This window comes from Hyla sarda, chromosome 3 (genome assembly GCF_029499605.1).
Source record: "Hyla sarda isolate aHylSar1 chromosome 3, aHylSar1.hap1, whole genome shotgun sequence".
Classification (NCBI taxonomy): domain Eukaryota; kingdom Metazoa; phylum Chordata; class Amphibia; order Anura; family Hylidae; genus Hyla; species Hyla sarda.
Window position 1 is genome coordinate 352104106 of NC_079191.1, and position 26769 is coordinate 352130874.

The 26769-nt window shown below is 46.4% G+C and overlaps 1 long non-coding RNA gene across 1 annotated transcript; it reads left to right on the forward strand.

Annotated features, from left to right (window-relative positions):
* The first annotated feature begins 8585 nt into the window (after positions 1-8585).
* LOC130360813 (uncharacterized) lies at positions 8586-11818 on the forward strand. The gene is made up of 2 exons (XR_008890806.1): positions 8586-8792; positions 11697-11818. It is a non-coding gene; the product is annotated as an uncharacterized LOC130360813 (long non-coding RNA).
* The last annotated feature ends 14951 nt before the right edge of the window (positions 11819-26769 follow it).

The window sequence follows — 26769 nt, forward strand, 5'->3', positions numbered from 1 at the left end:
ATTAGTGGATGCATGGAATAGCCTTCCTGCAGAAGTGGTCGCTGCAAATACAGTGAAGGAGTTTAAATATACATGGGATAAGCATAAGGCTATCCTTCATATAAAATAGCCAGGGACTATTCATAGTATTCAGATTATTGGGCAGACTAGATGGGCCAAATGGTTCTTATCTGCCGACACATTCTATGTTTCTATGGGTGATGCAGCAGGCTGGACCACTACAATGGAGCCACGGTTCTCCCAGGCCGCTTTATGGTGGCGAAGCATGTGTTGATACAGGACCGTGGTGCCGACATTGGGACCCTGACCACGCTTCACCTTCTGCCGACATATCTTGCATGTGGCTACGTGAACCTCCTCCGGATGCCTGATGAAAAACTACCACACCACCGAGTAGCTGATTTTCCCACCTACAGTCCGCACTAATTGACTGCTACTGGCTCCGTCTCCAGGAACCCCTGTTCCACTACCTCCCGGAAAGGTAGTCTGCCGCGAAGCAGATGGTCTCCCCGGGCACGTTTGGCTATAGAATTTCCACTTCTGCCACCATGCTCACTGCCAACCATGCTACCGCCTTGCTGGCTTAGCTGCTGCCTCAAGGGCAACCTGCAACTCTCTTCTCCTGATGATGATGAAGCCCCTTCTGCACCCGGCTCTCAATTGTGATCAGCTTCATCATCATCAAGTGTCTGCTTGTCACTGATGTCCTCCTCAGGTTCCCCAACAGTGTCTGCTTCAGGACCCTGAACTCTGGCAACACCGCCTCCCACGTCACTCTCCTCATCACTACTTGGCTGCCTAGCGGAGCATGCGGCGCATGTCTCTTCCCCTTCTTGGCTGGGCAGTAGCTGCTGACTGTCCTCTATTAGATCGTCCTCAGTGAATAGTGAAGCTGAACCCACAGCATAAGGTACTTCTGGTGGAGACACGACCGCTAGCTGATAACGTGAGCTCAGGCCTCTCGCTGCAACTCCTGCAGCCACTCGCCCCTAGTCTGCTGCGACCTCTGCCTGAAGTATTAAGGCCTCTGCTACTCCTCTGTGCACGTCCTGGCACTTCTCTGCCTGACATACTTAGTGCGTATATGAGGGTATTACAATACACTTCACTACTCTTTAAACAGTATTTGTCTAGAACAGCAGCAGGTGATTACTTTTGGCTGTCCTTTCACAGTATATAGGCCCTTGACAGATTAACAGGTACAAAATGGCACACTACTTAGATGTATGTATGTCGTATGCACGTATGAGGGGAAAAAAATGTGCTACAGTACACTTGGATAATGTATTTTTGTAAAACACCAGCCGGTGAATACTTTTGCCTTGTTACAGATTTACAGATACAAAATAGTAGACTGCTTTGATGTAGGTATGTGGTATGCACTTATGAGGGCAGAAAAATGCACTACAATGAGCCTAAACCCAGCCCATGAGTAATTTTGCTTGGACTTTCACAGTATGTAGGCTCTTGACAGATTAACAGATAACAAATAGTACACTACTTAGATGTAGGTATGTGGTATGCACTGATGAGGGCAGAAAAATGTGCAACAATACTCCAAAAGTATTTTTGTAAAACACCAGCCTGTGAGTACTGTTGCTTGGACTTTCACAGTATGTAGGCCTTTCACAGATTAACAGGTACAAAATGGTACACTAATTAGATGTACGTATGCTGTATGCACTGATGAGAGCAGAAAAATGCACAACAATGAGCCTAAAAACTCTGTAATTTTTGTAAAACACCAGCCGGTGAGTACTATTGTTTGGACTTTCACAGTATGTAGGCCCTTGACAGATTAACAGGTCCAAAATGGTACACTTATTAGATGTACGTATGCGGTATGCACGTATGAGGGCAAAAAAATGTGCAACAATACACCAGAAAACTTTTGCCAGGAATTTCCCTGTATCTAGACTTGTTACAGATACAAAATAGTAGACTGCTTTGATGTAGGTATGTGGTACGCACGTATGAAGGCTGACAAATGCAGTACAGTCCGCTGAAAAAACTTATTTTTGCACAGCAGCAGGACACAACAGTGCAGCACCACAAAAAAATAAAAAATAAAAATACAAAAACAGGGATTAAACCCTAGAATGCACTCTGTCACAGACTATTAAGAATGGTGTGAACTGGTTTTTATACCGTCTACAGATTAGTATAAGCAGCAGATGATTTTTTGTGGAAAAAATAGAATTGCGCTGAAAAATCTTTCCTGCCTCCTGTGATATAACGTTCATGAAGTTGAGGAAGCTTGTTGATATGTAAGAGGCAACGAAAAGCTATCTGGCTATCTGCACCTGATAAAATGCTTAAGAACGTGACCGTGAGGTATGGCGTAAAAATCCCTCTCAGTCAGAACAAGCAATGCAATTCACTTCTCTCTGTCCACAAGGCTGATGGAAATAGCAGTTGGCAGTGGAACGCTGTGGCTTCAGCGCACAGACACAGAGTATGTCCTATGTATGCAGCATATATGGCATAAAATGAGCAGCCACAACATGGCTGCCGATTATATAGGGCTGTCAATGAATGCTGATAGGCTGCATCTCGCATGTGATTTAGGGTCATCCCGCCTACCTCCCTCCCCGCCGTATTCTCCCACCCTCCCATAATCCCCTGCCCAATGTACTCACATGTGTAAAATGCAGTTTAATGAAGCGATTCGCGTGATAGAATCATGGCGATATTCGCATTCGTTGCGAATCAAACATGTCATGAAATTCGTAACGAATTCGGGTTAGTCAGCTTCGATTCCCTCATCTCTAGTGAAAATGGTTCATAAAACACTGACAAACATGGTGCCCCCTGATTATAACCCTGACACACATTGTACCCATTATAATATGGCCACACACTGTACATGTAATATCAATACTGCCAAACACTGTTCCCCTAATATGAACACTGCGACTCAATGTTTCTTCTCTGAATTCCACCACTGCACTGTCCTCTTCCATCCTCCTTTTCCAGCCCCTCTGTCCTCCTCCTCCTTCAGACCCCTCTGTCCTCCTCCATCCTTTTCCTCCCCCATCCTTTATCCCCCTTCTCCAGCCCCTCTGTCCTCCTTTATCCTCCTTCTCCAGCCCCTCTGTCCTCCTTTATCCTCCTTCTCCAGCCCCTCTGTCCTCCTTTATCCTCCTTCTCCAGCCCTTCTGTCCTCCTTTATCCCCCTTCTCCAGCTCCTCTGTCCTCCTTTATCCTCCTTCTCCAGCCCCTCTGTCCTCCTTTATCCCCCTTCTCCAGCCCCTCTGTCCTCCTTTATCCTCCTTCTCCAGCCCCTCTGTCCTCCTTTATCCCCCTTCTCCAGCCCCTCTGTCCTCCTTTATCCTCCTTCTCCAGCCCCTCTGTCCTCCTTTATCCCCATTCTCCAGCCCCTCTGTCCTCCTTTATCCCCCTTCTTCAGCCCCTCTGTCCTCCTTTATCCCCATTCTCCAGACTCCTCTGTCCTCCCCCATCTGCAGACCCCTCTGTCCTCCTCCATCCCCCTTCTCTAGAATCATCTGTACTCCTCCATCCACCTCCTCCATACCCCTCTGTCCTCCTCTATCCCCCTTCTCCAGACCCTCTGTCCTCAATTATCCCCCTTCTCCAGACCCCTCTGTCCTCCTTTATCCCCCTTCTCCAGACCCCTCTGTCCTCCTTTATCCCCCTTCTCCAGACCCTCTGTCCTCCTTTATCCCCCTTCTCCAGACCCTCTGTCCTCAATTATCCCCCTTCTCCAGACCCCTGTCCTCCTTTATCCCCCTTCTCCAGACCCTCCGTCCTCCTTTATCCCCCCTTCTCCAGACCCTCTGTCCTCTTTATATCCCTTCTCCAGCCCCTCTTTCCTCCTTTATCCCCCTTCTCCAGACCCCTCTGTCCTCCTTTATCCCCCTTCCCCAGCCCCTCGGTCCTCCTTTATCCCCCTTCTCCAGACCCCTGTCCTCCTTTATCCCCCTTCTCCAGACCCTCTGTCCTCCTTTATATCCCTTCTCCAGCCCCTCTGTCCTCCTTTATCCCCCTTCCCCAGCCCCTCTGTCCTCCTTTATGCCCATTCTCCAACCCCTCTGTCCTCCTTTATCCCCCTTCTCCAGACCCCTGTCATCCTTTATCCCCCTTCTCCAGACCCTCTGTCCTCCTTTATATCCCTTCTCCAGCCCCTCTGTCCTCCTTTATCCCCCTTCTCCAGACCCCTCTGTCCTCCTTTATCCCCCTTCCCCAGCACCTCTGTCCTCCTTCATATCCCTTCTCCAGCCCCTCTGTCCTCCTTTATCCCCCTTCTCCAGACCCTCTGTCCTCCTTTATATCCCTTCTCCAGCCCCTCTGTCCTCCTTTATCCCCCTTCTCCAGACCCCTCTGTCCTCCTTTATCCCCCTTCCCCAGCACCTCTGTCCTCCTTTATCCCCCTTCTCCAGCCCCTCTGTCCTCCTTTATCCCCCTTCTCCAGCCCCTCTGTCCTCCTTTATCCCCCTTCTCCAGACCCCTGAACTCCTTTATCCCCCTTCTCCAGACTCTCTGTCCTCCTTTATATTCCTTCTCCAACCCCTCTGTCCTCCTCTATCCCCCTTCCCCAGCCCCTCTGTCCTCCTCTATCCCCCTTCCCCAGCCCCTCTGTCCTCCTTTATCCCCCTTCCCCAGCCCCTCTGTCCTCCTTTATCCCCCTTCCCCAGCCCCTCTGTCCTCCTTTATCCCCCTTCTCCAGACCCCTGTCCTCCTTTATCCCCCTTCCCCAGCCCCTCTGTCCTCCTTTATCCCCCTTCTCCAGACCCCTGTCCTCCTTTATCCCCCTTCTCCAGCCCCTCTGTCCTCCTCCATCCCCCTTCTGCAGACCCCTATGTCCTCCCCTATAATTCTCCTCTAGACCCCTCTTTCCTACTCCATTTTCCTGCTCCAGACCCCTCTGTCCTCCTAATACAGAGCCATCATACCCCTTCTTCACCAAACCCCTCTGTCCTCCTCCAGACCCTTCTTTTCCCTACTCTTAAAGACTAAACCCATAACTAAGCCCTCTCTAGGCTCCTCTGCACGCCTCCCGGCCGTATAACAGACGGCCCGGCCTATTTCTATCGTGCTTTGCTTTCGTCTGTCCGGCCATGATGGAAATAGTGGTAATTTAGAACAGGTGGAGAGCGGCAGCGTCAACTTTGATTATAATACCATAGAACGAATAGAAAGTCTACAACAAAATGGCGGCCTTAGCAGAGGCAGGTGACAGCGCGCCCTCTAGGAAGAGACATCGCAGACATCTGAGAGTTGCGTCCGCGACCTTGGATGAGTACATGTGAGTCCGGGGGCACCAGGGACCTGAACGAGCGGGCACGACATGGCGGAGGTGTCTGAGCGCAGTCTGTACGTGGCGGCGCTGATCAGCTTTGCAGCCGGAGTCCTGGTAGGTTGGCAGGCAAGCCGGCAGCGCAGGAAGTACCTGGACTGGAAGAAGAAGCGGCTACAGGACAAGCTGGTGGAGACCCAGAAGAAGCTGGACCTGGCCTAGTGCTGGAGCCTGTACTGTGCAATCGCTGCTGCCCCTGCTACATGTCTATACTACACTGACCTACAGGTAAAGTCTGCACACACAGGGGGCACAGAGAGAGCAGACTATACTACATACACAGGGGGCACAGGGAGAGCAGACTATACTACACACACAGGGGGCACAGGGAGAGCAGACTATACTACATACACAGGGGGCACAGGGAGAGCAGACTAAACTACATACACAGGGGGCACAGGGAGAGCAGACTATACTACATACACAGGGGGCACAGGGAGGGCAGACTATACTACATACACAGGGGCACAGGGAGAGCAGACTATACTACATACACAGGGGGCACAGGGAGAGCAGACTATACTACATACACAGGGGGCACAGGGAGAGCAGACTATACTACATACACAGGGGGCACAGGGAGAGCAGACTATACTACATACACAGGGTGCACAGGGAGAGCAGACTATACTACACACACAGGGGGCACAGGGAGAGCAGACTATACTACATACACAGGGGGCACAGGGAGAGCAGACTATACTACATACACAGGGTGCACAGGGAGAGCAGACTATACTACACACACAGGGGGCACAGGGAGAGCAGACTAAACTACATACACAGGGGGCACAGGGAGAGCAGACTATACTACATACACAGGGTGCACAGGTAGAGCAGACTATACTACATACACAGGGGGCACAGGGAGAGCAGACTATACTACATACACAGGGTGCACAGGGAGAGCAGACTATACTACACACACAGGGGGCACAGGGAGAGCAGACTATACTACATACACAGGGGGCACAGGGAGAGCAGACTATACTACATACACAGGGTGCACAGGGAGAGCAGACTATACTACATACACAGGGTGCACAGGGAGAGCAGACTATACTACATACACAGGGTGCACAGGGAGAGCAGACTATACCACACACACAGGGGGCACAGGGAGAGCAGACTATACTACATACACAGGGGGCACAGGGAGAGCAGACTATACTACATACACAGGGGGCACAGGGAGAGCAGACTATACTACACACACAGGGGGCACAGGGAGAGCAGACTATACTACATACACAGGGGGCACAGGGAGAGCAGACTATACTACATACACAAGTGGCACAGGGAGAGCAGTCTATACTACATACACAGGGGGCACAGGGAGAGCAGCCTGTACTACATACACAGGGGGCACAGGGAGAGCAGACTGTACTACATACACAGGGGGCACAGGGAGAGCAGACTATACTACATACACAGGGGGCACAGGGAGAGCAGACTATACTACACACACAGGGGGCACAGGGAGAGCAGACTATACTACACACACAGGGGGCACAGGGAGAGCAGACTATACTACACACACAGGGGGCACAGGGAGAGCAGCCTATACTACACACACAGGGGGCACAGGGAGAGCAGACTATACTACATACACAGGGGGCACAGGGAGAGCAGCCTATACTACATACACAGGGGGCACAGGTAGAGCAGCCTATACTACATACACAGGGGGCACAGGGAGAGCAGCCTATATTACATACACAGGGGGCACAGGGAGAGCAGACTATACTACATACACAGGGGGCACAGGGAGAGCAGACTATACTACATACACAGGGGGCACAGGGAGAGCAGACTATACTACATACACAGGGGGCACAGGGAGAGCAGACTATACTACACACACAGGGGGCACAGGGAGAGCAGACTATACTACATACACAGGGGGCACAGGGAGAGCAGACTATACTACATACACAGGGGGCACAGGGAGAGCAGACTATACTACATACACAGGGGGCACAGGGAGAGCAGACTATACTACATACACAGGGGGCACAGGGAGAGCAGACTATACTACATACACAGGGGGCACAAGTAGAGGTGCCCGTACTACATACACAGGGGGCACAGGTAGAGGTGCCCGTACTACATACACAGGGGGCACAGGTAGAGGTGCCCGTACTACATACACAGGGGGCACAGGTAGAGGTGCCCGTACTACATACACGGGTCACAGGTAGAAGTGCCCACGCTACATACACAGGGGGCCACAGGTAGCACCATTCCCCCTCCATTCATGTCTATGGGAGTGAGTGTGACAGCTGTCGCGCCCCCCTGCCATAGACATGAATGGAGGGGGTGTGGTGTGATGTCACGAGGAGGAATACCCCTTTAACATAGTTTACTACTATTTTGCAGCAGATTTTCTGCAGCTGATTATGCTAGACAAATAGGTATCAAAAAAATCTGCTGTAGAAAATCTACAGCAAAACATTTACGTGTGAATGTATCCTGAGGCAGTGCTTCCCAAACAGTGTGCGCTCAGTTGTAAAACTACAGCTCCCAGCATGCCCGCACCGCACATTATGAAGGATACAAATGATAACTGTGAATATTGTGAGAACATTTTTATGGCCTATTGCACAGTCAGAGAGGCTCTTTGCTAGTGCTTCCCAACCAGGGTGCCTCCAGCTGTTGCAAAACTACAACTCCCACCATACCCAGACAGCTGTCTGGGCATGCTGGTAGTTGTAGTTTTGCAACAGCTGGAGGCACCCTGGTTGGGAAACACTGCTCTGTGCTGTATACCCCTGCCCTCCAGGCCATGCTTGGCCTACACCGCAGAGCCTTGCTGAAGTTCTGCACCTGCGCTGACAGAATGACAGCGGGGAAAGAGATCGGAGCCAGTATCTCTGGCGTCGCAGTGTATGTGACAAATTAAAGGGGTTATCCAGGAATCAAAAAACAGGCTTTTTTTTTTCTTTCAAACACAGCGCCCTCCTTGTCTCCACTTTGGATGTGGTATTACAACTTGGCTCCATTTACTTCAATGGAACTGAGCTGCAGGACCACACCCAACCTGGAGACAAGGAGGGCGCTGTCTTTGAAAGAAAAAAGGCCTGTTTTTTAGATTCCTGGATCACCTTCAATAACCCTCACTATGGGGGAGATTTATCAAAACCTGTGTAGAGGAAAAGCTGCCCAGTTGCCCATAGCAACCAATTAGATTACTACTTTCATTTTTCACAGGCCTTCATGAAAATGAAAGTAATCTGATTGGTTGCTATGGGCAACTGGGCAGCTTTTCCTCTACACAGGTTTTGATAAATCTCCCCCTATGTCTGTGCCACAGTGTAAAAGTACAGCAAGGCTCTGTTTTGGGGCGGAAGGGTGGAGATTTACAGCAGAGGCGCTGCAGCCCTGGGCGCACAAGACTAAAAAGACCTAAATATGCATTTATTGGGGGGGAATAAGGCCCACAGGATTCTTAGATATCATTCATGTCCTCACAAGAGTATGTTAGTGTCTTTATTTTTATATGCATATTTCATTTGACAGATTCCCTTTAAATCCAGTGTTTCTGCAGTATTTAAAATCTGCACCGCAGGTCAATTTCTGCTCTGATTTTAATGCAGATTTTTCCACAGCGCGTGTATAAGGGCTCGTTCAGACGAGCGGATCCACAGCATATTTTACGCTGCGGATGCGCCAGTAAAGGACTGCTACATGGTGCCTTTAGATGTGCCTGCTTGGAGGGGCAATATGCCGCTACTAGTAGACGCGCTTCAGTGAAGTGCGGATCACCGCACATGTGAGGTGTGTACTCGCACACATCGCGGCCCCTCCCCCTGCTCCCTGGGATAGGCGGAAAGCAGCCGCAATGTGCGAGTATACTACGCATGTGTGGCGACTCGCACTTAACAGCAGTGTGTCTGCTTGTACCGGTGTATTGCCCCTCTAAGCAGGCACATCCTAAAGGCACCATGTCTTTCAGTGGCGCATACGCAGCGTAAAATACGATGTGGAACCGCTCGTCTGACTGAGCCTCTAGACTTTAAAATCTGTAGTAAACAGACTGAAGGAAGTCACTATTAGACTATGCATGGTCTACTAAAGTCAGTGGGTGAACCCTGCTATATGTCAATCTACCTTTTGTGAATGGGGCCTAATAGAGAGGGAATACTCTGAACTCCCTTACTTTGACACACAGGCCCTGACTTACTATTGTAAACCTGACATGTATTGTCGGGTTGTGCGACAGATTCTGTCTCATGGCGGCAGAATTCTGTCTGCGCCAGAAATGAAAAACCCGACCGACCCTCCATTTTACTGAGAAAACCCAAAAAAGCATAGCTGTTGGCGGCGTGATCACAGAAAAGGGGGCGTGTTCCTGCCATTTTCACAGAAACCCAACATATTTACTAAGGTTTCCACAGAAAATGTGTGTGGATTTGAACTGAGGAATTAAAACCCACAAAGAAACCTACACTCCACTCTTAGTAAATAGGGGCCACACTCTGGTGTCCACAGCTTCACACAACAAATAGCAGATATTACTGGAGGGAAGATTCAGCCAGCTATGAGGGCTGCGCATGGGAAATGTAATATCACGTGGGTCTTAGGGGGTTGGACAGATTGTCTATGATGTCCATAAGCCATAATCGTTCATATGAAAATGGGTTGCCTTTATATGACACATACAGTCATGGCCGAAAATGTTGGAGCCCCTGAAATCTTTCTAGGAAATAGTATTTCTCACAGAAAAGGATTGCAGTAACACATGTTTTGCTATACTCATGTTTACTCCCTTTGTGTGTATTGGAACTAAACCAAAAAAGGAAGGGAAAAAAGCAAATTGGACATAATGTCACAGCAAATATGGTCTTGACAAAATTATTGGCACCCTTAACTTAATATTTGGTTGCACACCCTTTGGAAAAGTCGCTTCCTATAACCATCAATAAGCTTCTTACACCTCTCAGCCGGAATGTTGGACCCCTCTTCCTTTGCAAACTGCTCCAGGTCTCTCTTATTGGAAGGCGCCTTTTCCCAACAGCAATTTTAAGATCTCTCCACAGGTGTTCAATGGAATTTAGATCTGGACTCATTGTTGGCCACTTCAGAACTCTCCAGCACTTTGTTGCCATCCATTTCCAAGTGCTTCTTGATGTATGTTTGGGGTCATTGTCCTGCTGGAAGACCCAAGATCTTGGACGCAAACACAGGTTACGGACACTGGGCTGTACAGCGCGACTCAAAATCCGTTGGTAATCCTCAGATTTCATGATGCCTTGTACACATTCAAGGCCCCCAGTGCCAGAGGCAGCAAAACAACCCCAAAACATCATTGAACCTCCACCATATTTCACTGTAGGTACTGTGTTCTTTCCTTTGTAGGCCTCATTCTGTTTTCGGTAAACAGTAGAATGATGTGCTTTACCAAAAAGCTCCATCTTGGTCTCATCTGTCCACAAGATGTTTTCCCAGAAGGATTTTGGCTTACTCAAGTTCATTTTGACAAAATGTAGTCTTGCTTTTTTATGTCTCTGTGTCAGCAGTGGGGTCCTAAATGTCGACGGATAGTTTGCGCTGACACTGATGCTCCCTGAGCCTGCAGGACAGCTTGAATATCTTTGGAATTTGTCTGGGGCTGCTTATCCACCATCCGAACTATCCTGTGTTGACACCTTTTAACAATTTTTCTCTTCCGTCCGCGCCCAGGGAGATTAGCTACAGTGCCATGGGTTGAAAACTTCTTGATAATGTTGAACACTGTGGACAAAGGCAAATCTAGATCTCTGGATGGACTTGTAACCTTGAGATTGTTGATATTTTTCCACAATTTTGGTTCCCAAGTCCTCAGACAGTTCTCTTCTCCTCTTTCTGTTGTCCATGCTTGGTGTGGCACTCACAGACACACAATGCAAAGACTAAGTGAACCTCTCTCCTTTTTATCTGCTTTCAGGTGTGATTTATTTTTATATTGCCCACACCTGTTACTTGCCCCAGGTGAGTTTAAAGGAGCATCACATGCTTTAAACAATCTTATTTTTCTACAATTTTGAAAGGGTGCCAATAATTTTGTCCAGACCATTTTTGGAGTTTGGTGACATTATGTCCAATTTACTTTTTTTCCTCCTTTTTTTGATTTTGTTCCAATACACACGAAGGGAATAAACAAGTGTATAGCAAAACATGTGTTACTGCAATCCTTTTCTGTGAGAAATACTTAATTTTCTTGAAAAATTTCAGGGGTGCCAACATTTATGGCCATGACTGTACTATCAAGTGGGGCTTGTAATGGGTTGATGTTATACTGTCCCTTTAGTGTACAATTATAAAATGCTATGTAACACATGGAATAACTTATTGCTACTTTTTTTTTTTATTTTTTTTAATTTTTTTTTGTTTTTTTTAGATCTTGAAGAGATAATGGAAAAACGGCTTGGATTTTCTTTTATTGTGACAAAACCCCTGTTTATCATTGGACTTTTGTAAATAACAAGAATGTGATCTTTATAAGTAAATTCGCCTCCTGTGTCATTTTTCCTTTTCGTTTTTGTGCAGGCTGCTGAAATGCTTCTGTTTACTAGATTAGAAGGTCATTGTATGGTTTACGTATAGGTGTAACCTATGTGAAAAGTTCAGCCTAAAAGTGAAATGGTGTAAAAATAGGCAGGTTTGTAGTGAGAAAATTGTGGACAAAGCTTGGCACATGAGAGGACAAATTCTGGTGCACGACCTGACAGGCGCATGGACCAACGTAATGCATGTGTCAAAAAGTACATATTCTGTCTCTGAAACACCACCAACAGCAAATCTGATAGTATTGGTAAATTCCCCAACTAAATGGCCACTTTATTAGAGACCCCTGTCCTTTTATGAGTTTTCCTGTGTATAAACTCCCAGAACGCTACATAAAATCAAGTTTTCTGTGGATCAATTTTTGGTGTAAAATAACATTAGGGAAGTAGGAAAATTAGTGATGAGATCGAAAGGAGTACTCCATCATTCAGCAATTTTTACTGAACAGAATTTGAGGATTTGCTGAAATACTGCCGCGTGAACATACCTTAAAGGGGATCTGGTGCACTTAAAGGGGTTATCCAGGAAAAAACTTTTTTTTTATATATCTCCACTGGCTCCAGAAAGTTAAACAGATGTGTAAATTACTTCTATTAAAAAATCTTAATCCTTTCAGTACTTATGAGCTTCTGAAGTTAAGGTTGTTTTCTGTGTAAGTGCTCTCTGATGACACGTGTCTCGATAACCGCCCAGTTTAGAAGAGGTTTGCTATGGGGATTTGCTTCTAAACTGGGCGGTTCCAGAGACATGTCATCAGAGAGCACTTAGACAGAAAAGAACAACCTTAACTTCAGAAGCTCATAAGTACTGAAAGGATTAAGATTTTTTAATAAAAGAAATTTACAAATCTGTTTAACTTTCGAGAGCCAGAGAGCCAGAGAGCGCGAGAGAGAGAGCGCGAGATAAAAAAAAAAAAAAAAAAAGTTCTTTCCTAGATAACCCCTTTAAACAATTTGTCGATAAGAGTTTGGAGGAGAATGTGAAGGATTATCTGAGCAGTAAAATAACATTTTGTGGTCAGATGAATCCAGATTTCTGGTGCAACATGCGAATGGGGGATCAGAATTTTGGAGCAAGCAGTATGAATTGATAAGTGCTCCCTATCAAGTTTCATGGCTCAGGGTGGAGGAGGTGATCTTAGTAAAGAGAATGTTGGTGCACAATGGGTCCTCTGATATGACATGTCAATTCTTTTGGCGGAATCTACTCGGGGATGCTTTGCTGTCTATGGAGACATATAAGCCTATAAATAACACACACATTGCGGCAGATGACCATATAAAAATGATATTCTTTATTGTATCAAATTAAAAAACAGTTGACATGATAATGTAAAAAAAAAAAAAACAGACAAATGACACATGAAACATGGGGTGGCACAGGCATGGCGAAGAAATTGTGCTAAAAAGGTCATGTATAAAGTGCAATTATTGACCATAAATGGTCTAAATATATAATGTAGGGTAAAAGCCCATCAGCAGCAAGTAATACAACTATAACTAACATGTGCAAACATAAGCAATGGAAATAGCAGCAGATGGAGGGCAAGATACCCACATGTAGCAGCAAACAATGCCAGGCACAGTTACCACCCACCCCTACAGCCGTTTCTGGGTCACTTCCTTCTTCTGGGGGGGGGGAGGATGGTGGTGTCTATGTGTGTTCCTGTGTCGCCCTCTGGAGCGGCGACGCTGAAACACAGAGATATCACAAAGAAGGTGGTTCCAGGCCGGCGCCCAGGACCTGCGCACTTCATATTGGAGAATACCATACTAACACCATCTAGTGATGGTGAATTAAACTGCCGGCAAAGAAAAAATAAGAAATAGAAGCATGTGAGGGAAGGAAAAGAGAGAAGAAACATCGTGCAATGTGAAAGATGTGTGTGATGAGAGCAAGAATAAGAGACAAAAATGGGACAATATGAGATGAACAATGCACAATAATAAGATAAAGATGATAAATATGTATTAGTGTCTGCAACTCATTGCAGCTTCATGTAAATAAAAAATATACATCTATAATGTGCAAGAAAGCAATGTTGCTCAAAAATGTGATGGAAAAAATACACTCAAAAAGATAAAGGTAACACTAAGATAACACATCTTAGATGTGAATGAATGAACTAATCGTATGAAATACTTTCGTCTTTACATAGTTGAATGTGCTGACAACAAAATCACACAAAAATTATCAATGGAAATCAAATTTATCAACCCATGGAGGTCTGGATATGGAGTCACACTCAAAATCAAAGTGGAAAACCACACTACAAGCTGATCCACCTTTGATGTAATGTCCTTAAAACAAGTCAAAATGAGGCTCAGTAGTGTGTGTGTGTGGCCTCCACGTGCCCGTATGACCTCCCTACAACGCCTGGGCATGCTCCTGATGAGGAGGCGGATGGTCTCCTGAGAGATGTCCTCCCAGACCTGGACTAAAGCATCCGCCAACTCCTGGATAGTCTGTGGTGCAACGTGGCGTTGGTGGATGGAGCGAGACATGATGTCCCAGATGTGCTCAATCGAATTCAGGTCTGGGGAACAGACGGGCCAGTCCATAGCATCAATGCCTTCCTCTTGCAGGAACTGCTGACACTCCAGCCACATGAGGTCTAGCATTGTCTTGCATTAGGAGGAACCCAGGGGCAACCGCACCAGCATATGGTCTCACAAGGGGTCTGAGGATCTCATCTCAGTACCTAATGGCAGTCAGGCTACCTCTGGCAAGCACATGGAGGCCTGTGCGGCCCCCCCAAAGAAATTCCACCCCTCACCATTACTGACCCACCACCAAACCGGTTATGCTGGAGGATGTTGCAGGCAGCAGAACGTTCTCCACTGCGTCTCCAGACTGTCACGTCTGACACATGCTCAGTGGGAACCTGCTTTCATCTGTGAAGAGCACAGGGCACCAGCGGCGAATTTGCCAATCTAGGTGTTCTCTGTTCCATTTGCACAACAGCAAGTGAAATTGATTGTCAATCAGTGTTGCTTCCTGAGTGGACAGTGTGATTTCACAGAAGTGTGATTGACTTGGAGTTACATTTTGTTGTTTAATTATGCACAATTTTTTTGAGCAGTGTACATGAGAATATAAATGAAGAAAATAAGAACAAAATTATTGTATATAATGTATATAGCAAATGTGAAAACAATACTAATAAAAAGTGCTGTGTAATAGGTGAATGTGAATTATATATGAACATATAAAAAAAAATATATATATGTGTGTGCACATAAAATGTGCAGAAAACAGTGGTGAATTAATCACATGCTAACTACAGAAAAGCAAGTAACGAAGATTTAGAATACATCCAAAAGGGTCATCAACGCAGGCAGGTGTCTAAAAAAACATGAAACAACGAACAAATTAATAAAATTGTGCATAACAACAAATTAAAAGGCCCAACTATGGAATCCTTGAGCTAAGATAGGAATGACCCATTAGCAAAGAACAATTGAGATGTGAAAATAGACATATCAAAGAAATGCCGCAAAACTAAGTGTTTAATTAAAGGACATCTGCAGCATGATTAAAACTTTTTCCCTTATCCACAGGATACTGCTAGGACCCCCTGTGATCTCCTGTACGGGGCCGCGGCTGTCCCGTGCAGGGGGCGTGCAAGCCGCAGCATGACGTTGCAGCCGGCACGCCTCCTCCATACATCTCTATGGGAGAGGTGGGGAGGCAGCGTTCGTGCTTCCCCGCCTCCCCCAGTAGAACTGCATTGGGACGGGGAAGAGACGGGGTATCACCGGCAACCTCTAGGTCGACGCTACATGCCTTAGCACTCACTATGAGCGCTAATGGCGGCACCCCGTTAGGGAGATGGCGGGGTCCCAGTGGTCGGACCCCCCGTGTTCAAACACTTATCCCCTATCTTGTAGATAGGGAATAAGTGTATATTGCACTGCAGTTGTCCTTTAAGGCCATGAGAAGTCATGGTGCACATTTTATATATCCACTTTGTCTCACACTGTGCAAATTTTTTGTTTATGTTACCACCCCTTAATTCAACATGGATCCGATCAATGCCACGGATTTTCAATAGACTGGGATTGCCATCATGATGTAATAAAAATGTCGAGCAATCGGTTTGAGTAAGATACCTGAGTGTCTTCTTTGGCCAGGCAAATATCTCTAAGATGCTCCCGAATCCATACTTTAAATTCCCAGGAGGTCAATCCAACGTAGATTTTATTACAAGGGCAAACAGCATAATATGACGGCCCGGGTCGAACAGGTAATATGCTGTGTAATTTTGTATGGGTTTTTTTTGGCCAGAACTGTCCTGAAACGAGTCAGTTTTTTCCACAAAAGGGCAGGCTATACACTTCCCACAAGGGAAACAACCCCACTTGGGGGCACGAGATCCAAAAACCTAACCTGGCGGTTCACCTTAGCATTCGCTCTGGACTAGAAAATCCTTTAAATTCTCTGATCTCCTTGCTGTAATACATGCTGTAGGAATCAGGTACCTATCAAGTACGGGCTCAACAGTGAGTATTAACCAATATTTATTGATAACCTGCTTCATTTTATTCCATCTGGAATGATAATTGGTGATCATTCTTACCTTGGAATCATCTGCTTTCCTCATACTTGGTTGAAGTAGTGTAGATCGATCAGTACCTTTTGCACATCTATATGTCTTTTTGATGAAGCAATTGCTATATCCCCTGTCCTGGAAACAAGTGGTAAGTATCTCAGCTTGCTTTTCAAAATAACTTGCGTTTCATCCGAAGAAATTGTCTGGTGGGAATGGCGTTAATGCTTGATGGAGGATGTGATGAGGATGCGTGAAGATAAGAGTTTACTGCTGTTTTTTTATGGAAGACATCCGTTTAAAACCATCCATTCAGATCCCTGTAAAGGGATATATCCAGAAAATCAACACAGTGATAATCAAAGTTATATGTCACCTTGATATTGAGTTTTGATTCAGAAAATGCATGGTGTTGTAGATGTTAATGCCCAAAAAATGGCCCAGTCCAAGGCGACGTCCGCATGATCTGACAAGAAGAGGTCCCTTTCCCAAGCCCCAAGGAACAGGTTAGCATATGTCTATGGAGACACGCATTTCCGAGTGTTCCTGGTGCCAGCATCCCCTATTTTCCGGCCGATATTAAGCAAAATTTTCACCATGTAAACATGGGCTAACCTACAATGTTACTACAAAATAAGCACCTATCTCACAACGCAAGCCCTCATCTAGCTATGGACAAAAAAAATTTTTTTTCTATCAATACTAAAATTTTTTAATATTAACTCCAACCCATGATGTACAGTTATGGTATGGCACTGGTAAGGGAGCATGGTGAGGGCTTGTGAGCTGGGCCTGCGCTATCTGCAGCTGACACCCACCAGTAATGACTGACATTGGAGATCACTCCAGTGCCAGTTATACAACTGTGTAACTGCTGCAATACATACATAGTGATCTTAAAGGGGTACTCCGGTGAAAAACTTTTTTTTTTTAAATCAACTGGTGCCAGAAAGAAACAGATTTGTAAATTATTTCTAGTAAAAAATCTTAATCCTTCCTGTCCTTATTAGCTGCTGAATACTACAGTGGAAACTCTTTTCCATTTGAAACACGGAGCTCTCTGCTGAATCATGAGCACAGTGCTCTCTGCTGACATCTCTGTCCATTTTTAGGAACTGTGCAGGGTAAAAGGAAATCTCCATAGCAAACATATGCTGTTCTGAACAGTTCCTAAAATGGACAGAGATGTCAGCAGAGAGCACTGTGCTCGTGATGTCAGCAGACAGTTCTGTGTTTCAAAAAGAAAAGAATTTCCTCTGTAGTTTTCAGCAGCTAATAAGTACAGGATTAAGATTTTTTAATAGAAGTAATTTACAAATCTGTTTAACTTTCTGGAACCAGTTGATTTAAAAAAAAAAAAAGTTTTTCACCGGAGTACCCCTTTAAGATCTAAAGAGCATTTATATAATTGGTGGTATAGTGGGAAGTTTAATGGCTGGGTGCTGATTATTGGGCCTTTGTATCTACCGTACATGCAAAAAAGATTCCAAGCTCACAAATTGCTTATTTTTCTCACATCACATCCTAAAGAAAAATGGAATAAAAAGTGATCAAAAAGTCACATCTATAAATCAAAGCACAGGGTTTTTCCCCCCCAACAAATACTATACCATGTTTAGTATAGTTGAGCCTAGCAAAGGCATTTAGCTGCTGGGACAATCGAGCTACAGGAAGGTGATCCATACCAGTGCAAAAACAATGAAAGGTAAAATGGCCGCTTTGACAATAGGGTCTAAAAGGATAATACTGTTCTGCATGTCAGCGGCCCATAGCTACTGAAATCAGCAGGGGGCTGCCGGCTGTGGAGGGTGTTTACATCAACACATGGGTATTATTTTATTTAAACTGACCCACAATATAAAGAAAACATGTAATTTTTATGTAAATTGGGCAGCGAGAAAACAAAACCTTCCAAAATGTGCTAAATTGCTGTTTTCATTAAAATTTGCAGACATAAATACCGTAATATTTTTTTGGGTTGCGCTGTACATTTTATGGTAAAATGAGTGATGTCAAATTAAAATTGGTCACGCAAAAAAAAAAGCCCTCATATAGCAATGTGAATGAAAATATCAAGGTGTTCTGATTTTTTAGAAGGCGAGGAGGAAAAAACGCAAATGCAAATTAAAATTAGCCTGGTCCTTAACCCCTTTAGGACCAAGCTCATTTTCACCTTAAGGACCAGAGCATTTTCTACTACATATTCTACTTTAACATAGTGGTAAATTTTCGACGATATTTGCATAATTTCTTGGTGAAAAATTCCATAATTTCATGAAAAATTTGAAAATTTTGCATTTTTCTAACTTTGAAGCTCTCTGCCTGTAATGAAAATAGACATACCAAATAAATTATTTATTGATTCACATATACAATATGTCTACTTTATGTTTGCATCATAAAGTTGACATGTTTTTACTTTTGGAAGATATCAGAGGGCTTCAAAGTTCAGCAGCAATTTTCCAGAAAATTTTCAAAATCTGAATTTTTTAGGGACCAGTTCAGTTTTGAAGTGGATTTGAAGGGCCTTCATATTAGAAATTAGAAATACCCCATAAATTATCCTATTATAAAAACTGCACCCCTCAAAATATTCAAAATGACATTCAGAAAGTTTGTTAACCCTTTAGGTGTTTCACAGGAATAGCAGCAAATTGAAGGAGAAAATTCAAAATTTTTATTTTTTACACTCGCATGTTCTTGTAGACCAAGTTTTAGAATTTTTACAAGGGGTAAAAGGAGAGAAATCCCCCCCAAAATTTGTAACCCAATTTCTCTCAAGTAAGGAAATACTTCATATATGTATGTAAAGTGCTCTGTGGGTGCACTAGAGGGCTCAGAAGGGAAGAAGAAACAATGGGATTTTGGAGAGTGAGTTTTTCTGAAATGGTTTTTGGGGGGCATGTCACATTTAGGAAGCCCCTATGGTGCAAGAACAGCAAAAAAAAACAAAAAAAACACATGGCATACTATTTTGGAAACTACACCCCTCAAGGAACGTAACAAGGCATACAGTGAGCCTTAACACCCCACAAGTGTTTGATGACTTTCCGTTAAAATTATATATATTTTTTTCACTAAAATGCTGGTTTTTCCCCAAATTTTTAATTTTTATAAGGGATAATATGAGAAAATGCCCACCAAAATTTGTAACCCCCATGTGAAATACCCCATGTGTGGATGTTGAGTGCACTGCGGGTGCACTACAATGCTCAGAAGAGAAGAAGTCACATTTGGCTTTTGGAAAGCAAATTTTGCTGAAATGGTTTTTGAGGGGCGTGTTGCATTTAGGAAGCCCCTATGGTGCCAGAACAGCAAAAAACAAAAAAAACAAAACACATGGCATACTTTTTTGGAAACTACACCCCTCAAGGAACGTAACAAGGGGTACAGTGAGCCTTAACACCCCACAGGTGTTTGACGACTTTAGATGTGTAAATGAATTTTTTTTTCACTAAAACGCAGTTTTTTCCCCAAATTTAACATTTTTACTGTTACAACCTGGGCTCCGGCCGCACATATCGGCTGCCAGCACATTGTCCCGGCGGGCCGGGATTCGCATTGCGGGACGCACCCGAATGCGAGTCCCGGCCCGTCACTTACCTCGTTCCTCTGCTGCCTCCTACACTGTGTCTCAGCTCCATTGCGCGTGTCCCCGTCTCGTAGGGTGCGCGCGGGTGCTCTGAGATTTAAAGGGCCAGTACACCCATAATTAGTAATGCACCTGAACAGCACATTATAAAGTTGTTGCACCTCCCACAACCCCTGCCGGAGCTTCAGTGCTCATTGCCTAAGAGAAGGCATTCCCATAGCCTGTTTTGCCTACCCGTGTTTTCAGACCCTCCTGCTACGTTTATTGACTCTGAACCTTTGCCGCCTGCCTTGACCTTCTGCTACGTTGACTATGCCTCTGTCTCATACTCCTGTACCTCGCCTTGCCCAGTTACCTGTGTGGTCGAGCCGTGTCGGGGGTAGCGACTTGGTTGTCGCCTGCCACAGCAAATCCATCCTGCTTTGTGGCGGGCTCTGGTGAAGACCAGCGGCACCTTAGACTCCGCTACTCGATACGGTCCGAGTCATCAGCCACATAGGTAGAGGATCCACTACCAGCTCTGTGACAGCCCGCTATCAGGTGCGTGACAGCAAGATCCGGCCATGGATCCAACTGGGGTTCCTCTGCCTGACAACTCAGATCTTGCACCTATCGTGGCGCTTCAGTCCCAGCAGTTGGCCCAGCAGGCACAGCAGCTTAACCAGCCAACCGCCATGATGCAGCAATTGCTTTCTGTTCAGCAGCAACAGCCACAGCCTCAGCCTCCTCCTCCAGCTCCAGTACAGCCTTCCGCTGCTGCAGTCTCCTCCGGAACCAAACTCCGTTTGTCGCTTCCAGAAAAGTATGAGGGGGATCCCAAGTCCTGTCGTGGTTTTGTGACCCAGTGCTCCATGCACATTGAGCTCATGGCAGAAAAGTTCTCCTCTGAACGTGCAAAGGTGGCCTTCGTCATTAGTCTCCTGTCCGGAATGGCTTTGGCCTGGGCAACCCCACTGTGGGATCGCAGTGATGTCGTCACTACCAATCTCCAGGCATTCCTGACGGAATTTCCCTCTGTCTTCGAGGAACCTGCTCATGCTTCCTCCGCTGAGACAGCTCTGCTGAATCTTTCTCAGGGCAACTCCACTGTTGGCGAGTATGCCATCCAGTTCCGAACCCTGGCGTCGGAATTGTCCTGGAATAATGAAGCTCTCTGTGCAACTTTCAAGAGAGGATTATCTAGCCAAATTAAGGATGTCCTCGCAGCCCGGGAATTGCCATCTACCTTGAACGAACTGATACAATTGGCATCCCGGATTGATATCCGTTTCTCTGAGAGACATGAGGAAGAACATCTAGAAAGAGAATCTGCACAACCTCGACGCTTTCCTCGTCTGGTGCCAGCCTTCCAGCAACCACCGCAACTTTCTACGTTACCTCCCACAGTGGAGGCCATGCAGGTGGATCGGTCTCGCTTGACCCTGCAGGAAAAGACTCGCCGACAGACTACTGCGCCAGTGCAGACTACTTCCTTAAAGAGTGTCCTCTGCGCCCCCTCAGCCACAGGGAAACGCTCGCACCTAGGGTTTGTAGGAGAAGCCTCCCTAAGTGTGAATTCCTCCTCTCCACATTTCAATTTGACAGTCTAGCTCTTTCTTCCCTCCAAAGAGATCATCCCCGTTCTGGCCTTCCTGGACTCAGGCTCTGTGGGAAACTTTATTGATGCCTCCCTTGTGCATAAGTATCGTCTGCCTGTGTCCCGCCTTCTGAAACCCTGTACATCTCTACGGTTGGAGTCTCTCATAAGGAGAACTTGTCCTTCTACATACTCCCACACTGTACTTCTCCTCTCCAGCTTGGTCTACCTTGGTTACAGCTTCATGCCCCACAGCTTGATTGGAAAACTGGAGAAGTCCTACGCTGGGGTCCACATTGTAACAGTCACTGTATCCATGTACGTGTTACTAAATTGAAACCAACTTCTAGACCTCTGCCTGGTCTGCTTACTTTCCTCCAGGACTTTGCGAAAATTTTCAGCAAAAAGCAAGCTGAAGTATTGCCTCCACACCGTCGCTACGATTGCCCTATAGATTTACTGCCCGGCACCACTCCTCCCAGAGGCAGAATTTACCCCTTGTCTGTTCCAGAAACCCAGGCCATGGCAGACCACATCCAAGAAAATCTTCGGAAGGGGTTTATCAGGAAGTCCTCTTCTCCTGCTGGGGCAGGGTTCTTCTTCGTTGAGAAAAAAGACGGTTCTTTGCGACTTTTGTATTGACTACCGTGGGATAAATAAAATTACTGTAAAGAACCGCTATCCACTAGCTCTAATCTCAGAATTATTTGATCGCCTGAGAGGTGCCAAAATCTTCTCAAAACTTGATCTGCGTGGGGCATATAATTTGATTTGCATTCGTAAAGGGGACGAATGGAAGACCGCGTTTAATACCCGTGATGGACATTTCGAGTATCTTGTCATGCCATTTGGACTCTGTAATGCTCCAGCAGTCTTCAGGAGTTCGTCAACGATATTTTTTGAGATCTTCTATACACCTGTGTCGTAGTCTATTTGGACGACATACTCATCTATTCGTCCAATCCTCAATCTCATCGCTCTCATCCCCGCCAAGTCTTACAGCGTCTCCAGGAAAATCGTCTCTATGCCAAACTGGAGAAATGCACTTTTGAAAAAAACAGTCTCCCGTTCTTGGGCTATATTGTTACAAGTGAAGGTCTCCAGATGGATCCCAACAAGTTGTCCGCTGTTCTAGACTGGCCTCAACCTTCTGGTTTTAAAGCGACCCAGCTCTTCCTTGATTTTGCCAACTAGTATCGACAATTTATACCACATTACTCTACTCTGGTAGCTTCCATCGTCTCCCTAACCAAAAAGACAGCTAATCCAAGGGTGTGGACACCAGAGGCTGAAGAAGCTTTCAAACAGTTGAAGTCCGCCTTTGCTTCTGCTCCTGTTTTATTCAGATCTGATCCTAACAAGTCATTCTTCTTGGAAGTGGATGCTTCCTCAGTAGGAGCAGGGCCAGTTTTAACACAAAAGTCTGCTAAAGGGAGAACTTTACCCTGCGGCTTTTTCTCTAAAACCTTCACCCCTGCAGAGAGAAACTATACTATCGGAGATCGCGAGCTCCTAGCTGTCACGATGCCGGCTGGCAGGTAGTGGATCCTCTGTGCCAGAGAGGGATTGGCGTGGACCGTGCTAGAGGATCGGTTCTAAGTCACTACTGGTTTTCACCAGAGCCCGCCGCAAAGCGGGATGGTCTTGCTGCGGCGGTAGTGACCAGGTCGTATCCCCTAGCAACGGCTCAACCTCTCTGGCTGCTGAAGATAGGCGCGGTACAAGGGAGTAGACAGAAGCAAGGTCGGACGTAGCAGAAGGTCGGGGCAGGCAGCAAGGATCGTAGTCAGGGGCAACGGCAGAAGGTCTGGAATCACAGGCAAGGAACACACAAGGAACGCTTTCACTGGCACTAGGGCAACAAGATCCGGCGAGGGAGTGAAGGGGAAGTGAGGTGATATAGGGAAGTGCACAGGTGTAAACACTAATTGGAACCACTGCACCAATCAGCGGTGCAGTGGCCCTTTAAATCGCAAAGACCCGGCGCGCGCGCGCCCTAGGGAGCGGGGCCGCGCGCGCCGGGACAGAACTGACGGGGAGCGAGTCAGGTACGGGAGCCGGGGTGCGCATCGCGAGCGGGCGCTACCCGCATCGCGAATCGCATCCCGGCCGGAGGTGGTAACGCAGCGCCCCGGGTCCGTGGAACCGACCGGGGCGCTGCAGTGAGGGAAGTGTAGCGAGCGCTCCGGGGAGGAGCGGGGACCCGGAGCGCTCGGCGTAACAGTACCCCCCCCCTTGGGTCTCCCCCTCTTCTTGGGGCCTGAGAACCTGAGGATCAGACTTTTGTCCAGGATATTGTCCTCAGGTTCCCAGGACCTCTCTTCTGGACCACAACCCTCCCAATCCACTAAAAAAAAAGTTCTTCCCCTGACCTTTTTAGAGGCCAAAATCTCTTTGACAGAGAAGATGTCCGAGGAGCCGGAAACAGGAGTGGGAGGAACAGATTTAGGAGAAAAACGGTTGAGGATGAGAGGTTTAAGAAGAGAGACGTGAAAGGCATTAGGGATACGAAGAGAAGGAGGAAGAAGAAGTTTGTAAGAGACAGGATTAATTTGACACAAAACTTTAAAAGGACCAAGATAGCGTGGTCCCAACTTATAGCTCGGGACACGGAAACGGACATATTTAGCGGAGAGCCATACCTTGTCTCCAGGGGAAAAAATGGGAGGAGCTCTTCTTTTCTTATCTGCGAATCTCTTCATGCGAGAAGAAGCCTGTAAGAGAGAATTTTGGGTCTCTTTCCATATGGTGGAAAGATCACGAGAAATTTCATCCACAGCGGGCAGACCAGAGGGCAAGGGGGTAGGGAGGGGGGGAAGAGGGTGACGGCCGTACACCACGAAAAACGGAGATTTGGAGGAAGATTCAGAGATTCTGAAATTATACGAGAATTCGGCCCAAGGTAGAAGATCTGCCCAGTCATCCTGGCGGGAGGAAACAAAATGTCGTAAATAGTCACCCAAGATCTGGTTAATTCTCTCTACTTGTCCATTGGATTGAGGATGGTATGCAGAAGAAAAATTTAATTTAATCTTGAGTTGTTTACAGAGAGCCCTCCAGAATTTAGACACAAATTGGACGCCTCTATCCGAGACGATCTGTGTAGGCAACCCGTGAAGACGAAAAATGTGTACAAAAAATTGTTTAGCCAACTGAGGCGCTGAAGGAAGGCCAGGAAGAGGGATGAAATGTGCCATTTTGGAGAATCGATCAACGACCACCCAAATAACAGTGTTGCCATGGGATGGGGGTAAGTCAGTAATAAAATCCATACCAATCAGAGACCAAGGTTGTTCGGGGACAGGTAGAGGATGAAGAAAACCAGCGGGCTTCTGGCGAGGAGTCTTATCCCGGGCACAGATAGTGCAGGCTCGCACAAAGTCCACCACATCAGTCTCTAGAGTCGGCCACCAATAGAAGCGAGAGATGAGTTGCACAGATTTCTTGATGCCCGCATGACCTGCGAGATGGGAGGAGTGACCCCATTTGAGGATCCCAAGGCGTTGGCGTGGAGAAACAAAGGTCTTTCCTGGAGGAGTTTGCCTGATGGAGGCTGGAGAAGTGGAAATCAGGCAGTCAGGAGGAATGATGTGTTGAGGAGAGAGTTCAATTTCAGAGGCATCTGAGGAACGAGAGAGAGCATCGGCCCTAATGTTTTTATCAGCAGGCCGAAAGTGAATTTCAAAATTAAATCGGGCAAAGAACAGAGACCACCTGGCCTGACGAGGATTCAGCCGTTGGGCAGACTGGAGGTAGGAGAGGTTCTTGTGATCGGTGTAAATAATAACTGGAAATCTTGATCCCTCCAGCAGATGCCTCCATTCCTCAAGTGCTAATTTAATGGCTAGAAGCTCTCGATCCCCGATGGAGTAGTTCCTCTCCGCCGGAGAGAAGGTCCTGGAAAAAAAACCACAAGTAACAGCATGCCCGGAAGAGTTTTTTTGTAGAAGGACAGCTCCAGCTCCCACTGAGGAGGCATCAACCTCCAATAGGAAGGGTTTAGATGGGTCAGGTCTGGAGAGCACGGGAGCCGAAGAAAAGGCAGACTTGAGTCGTTTAAAGGCGTCTTCCGCTTGAGGAGGCCAGGACTTGGGATCGGCATTTTTTTTTGTTAAAGCCACAATAGGAGCCACAATGGTAGAAAAATGTGGAATAAATTGCCTGTAATAATTGGCGAACCCCAAAAAACGTTGGATGGCACGGAGTCCGGAGGGGCGTGGCCAATCTAAGACGGCAGAGAGTTTATCTGGGTCCATTTGTAGTCCCTGGCCAGAGACCAAGTATCCTAGAAAAGGAAGAGATTGGCATTCAAACAGACATTTCTCTATTTTGGCATAGAGTTGATTATCACGAAGTCTCTGAAGAACCATACGGACATGCTGGCGGTGTTCTTCTAGATTGGCAGAAAAAATCAGGATATCGTCCAGATATACAACAACACAGGAGTATAGTAGATCACGAAAAATTTCATTAACAAAGTCTTGGAAGACGGCAGGGGCGTTGCATAGACCAAAGGGCATGACCAGATACTCAAAGTGTCCATCTCTGGTGTTAAATGCCGTTTTCCATTCATCCCCCTCTCTGATGCGGATGAGATTATAAGCACCTCTTAAGTCCAGTTTGGTAAAAATATGGGCACCTTGGAGACGATCAAAGAGTTCAGAGATGAGGGGTAGGGGGTAGCGGTTCTTAACCGTGATTTTATTAAGACCGCGGTAGTCAATGCAAGGACGTAGAGAGCCATCTTTTTTGGACACAAAGAAAAATCCGGCTCCGGCAGGAGAGGAGGATTTACGGATAAAGCCCTTTTTTAAATTTTCTTGGACGTATTCAGACATGGCAAGAGTCTCTGGGACGGACAGAGGATAGATTCTGCCCCGGGGTGGAGTAGTGCCCGGGAGGAGGTCAATGGGACAATCATAAGGCCTGTGAGGAGGTAGAGTCTCAGCTTGTTTTTTGCAAAAAACGTCCGCAAAGTCCATATAGGCCTTAGGGAGACCGGTTACATGAGGAAGCACAGGGACACGGCAAGGTTTACTGGGAACCGGTTTTAAGCAGTCCTTGGAACAAGAGGGCCCCCAACTCTTGATCTCCCCAGTGGACCAATCCAGGATTGGGGAATGGAGTTGAAGCCAGGGAAGTCCAAGAAGGATTTCAGAAGTGCAATTGGGGAGGACCAACAGTTCAAT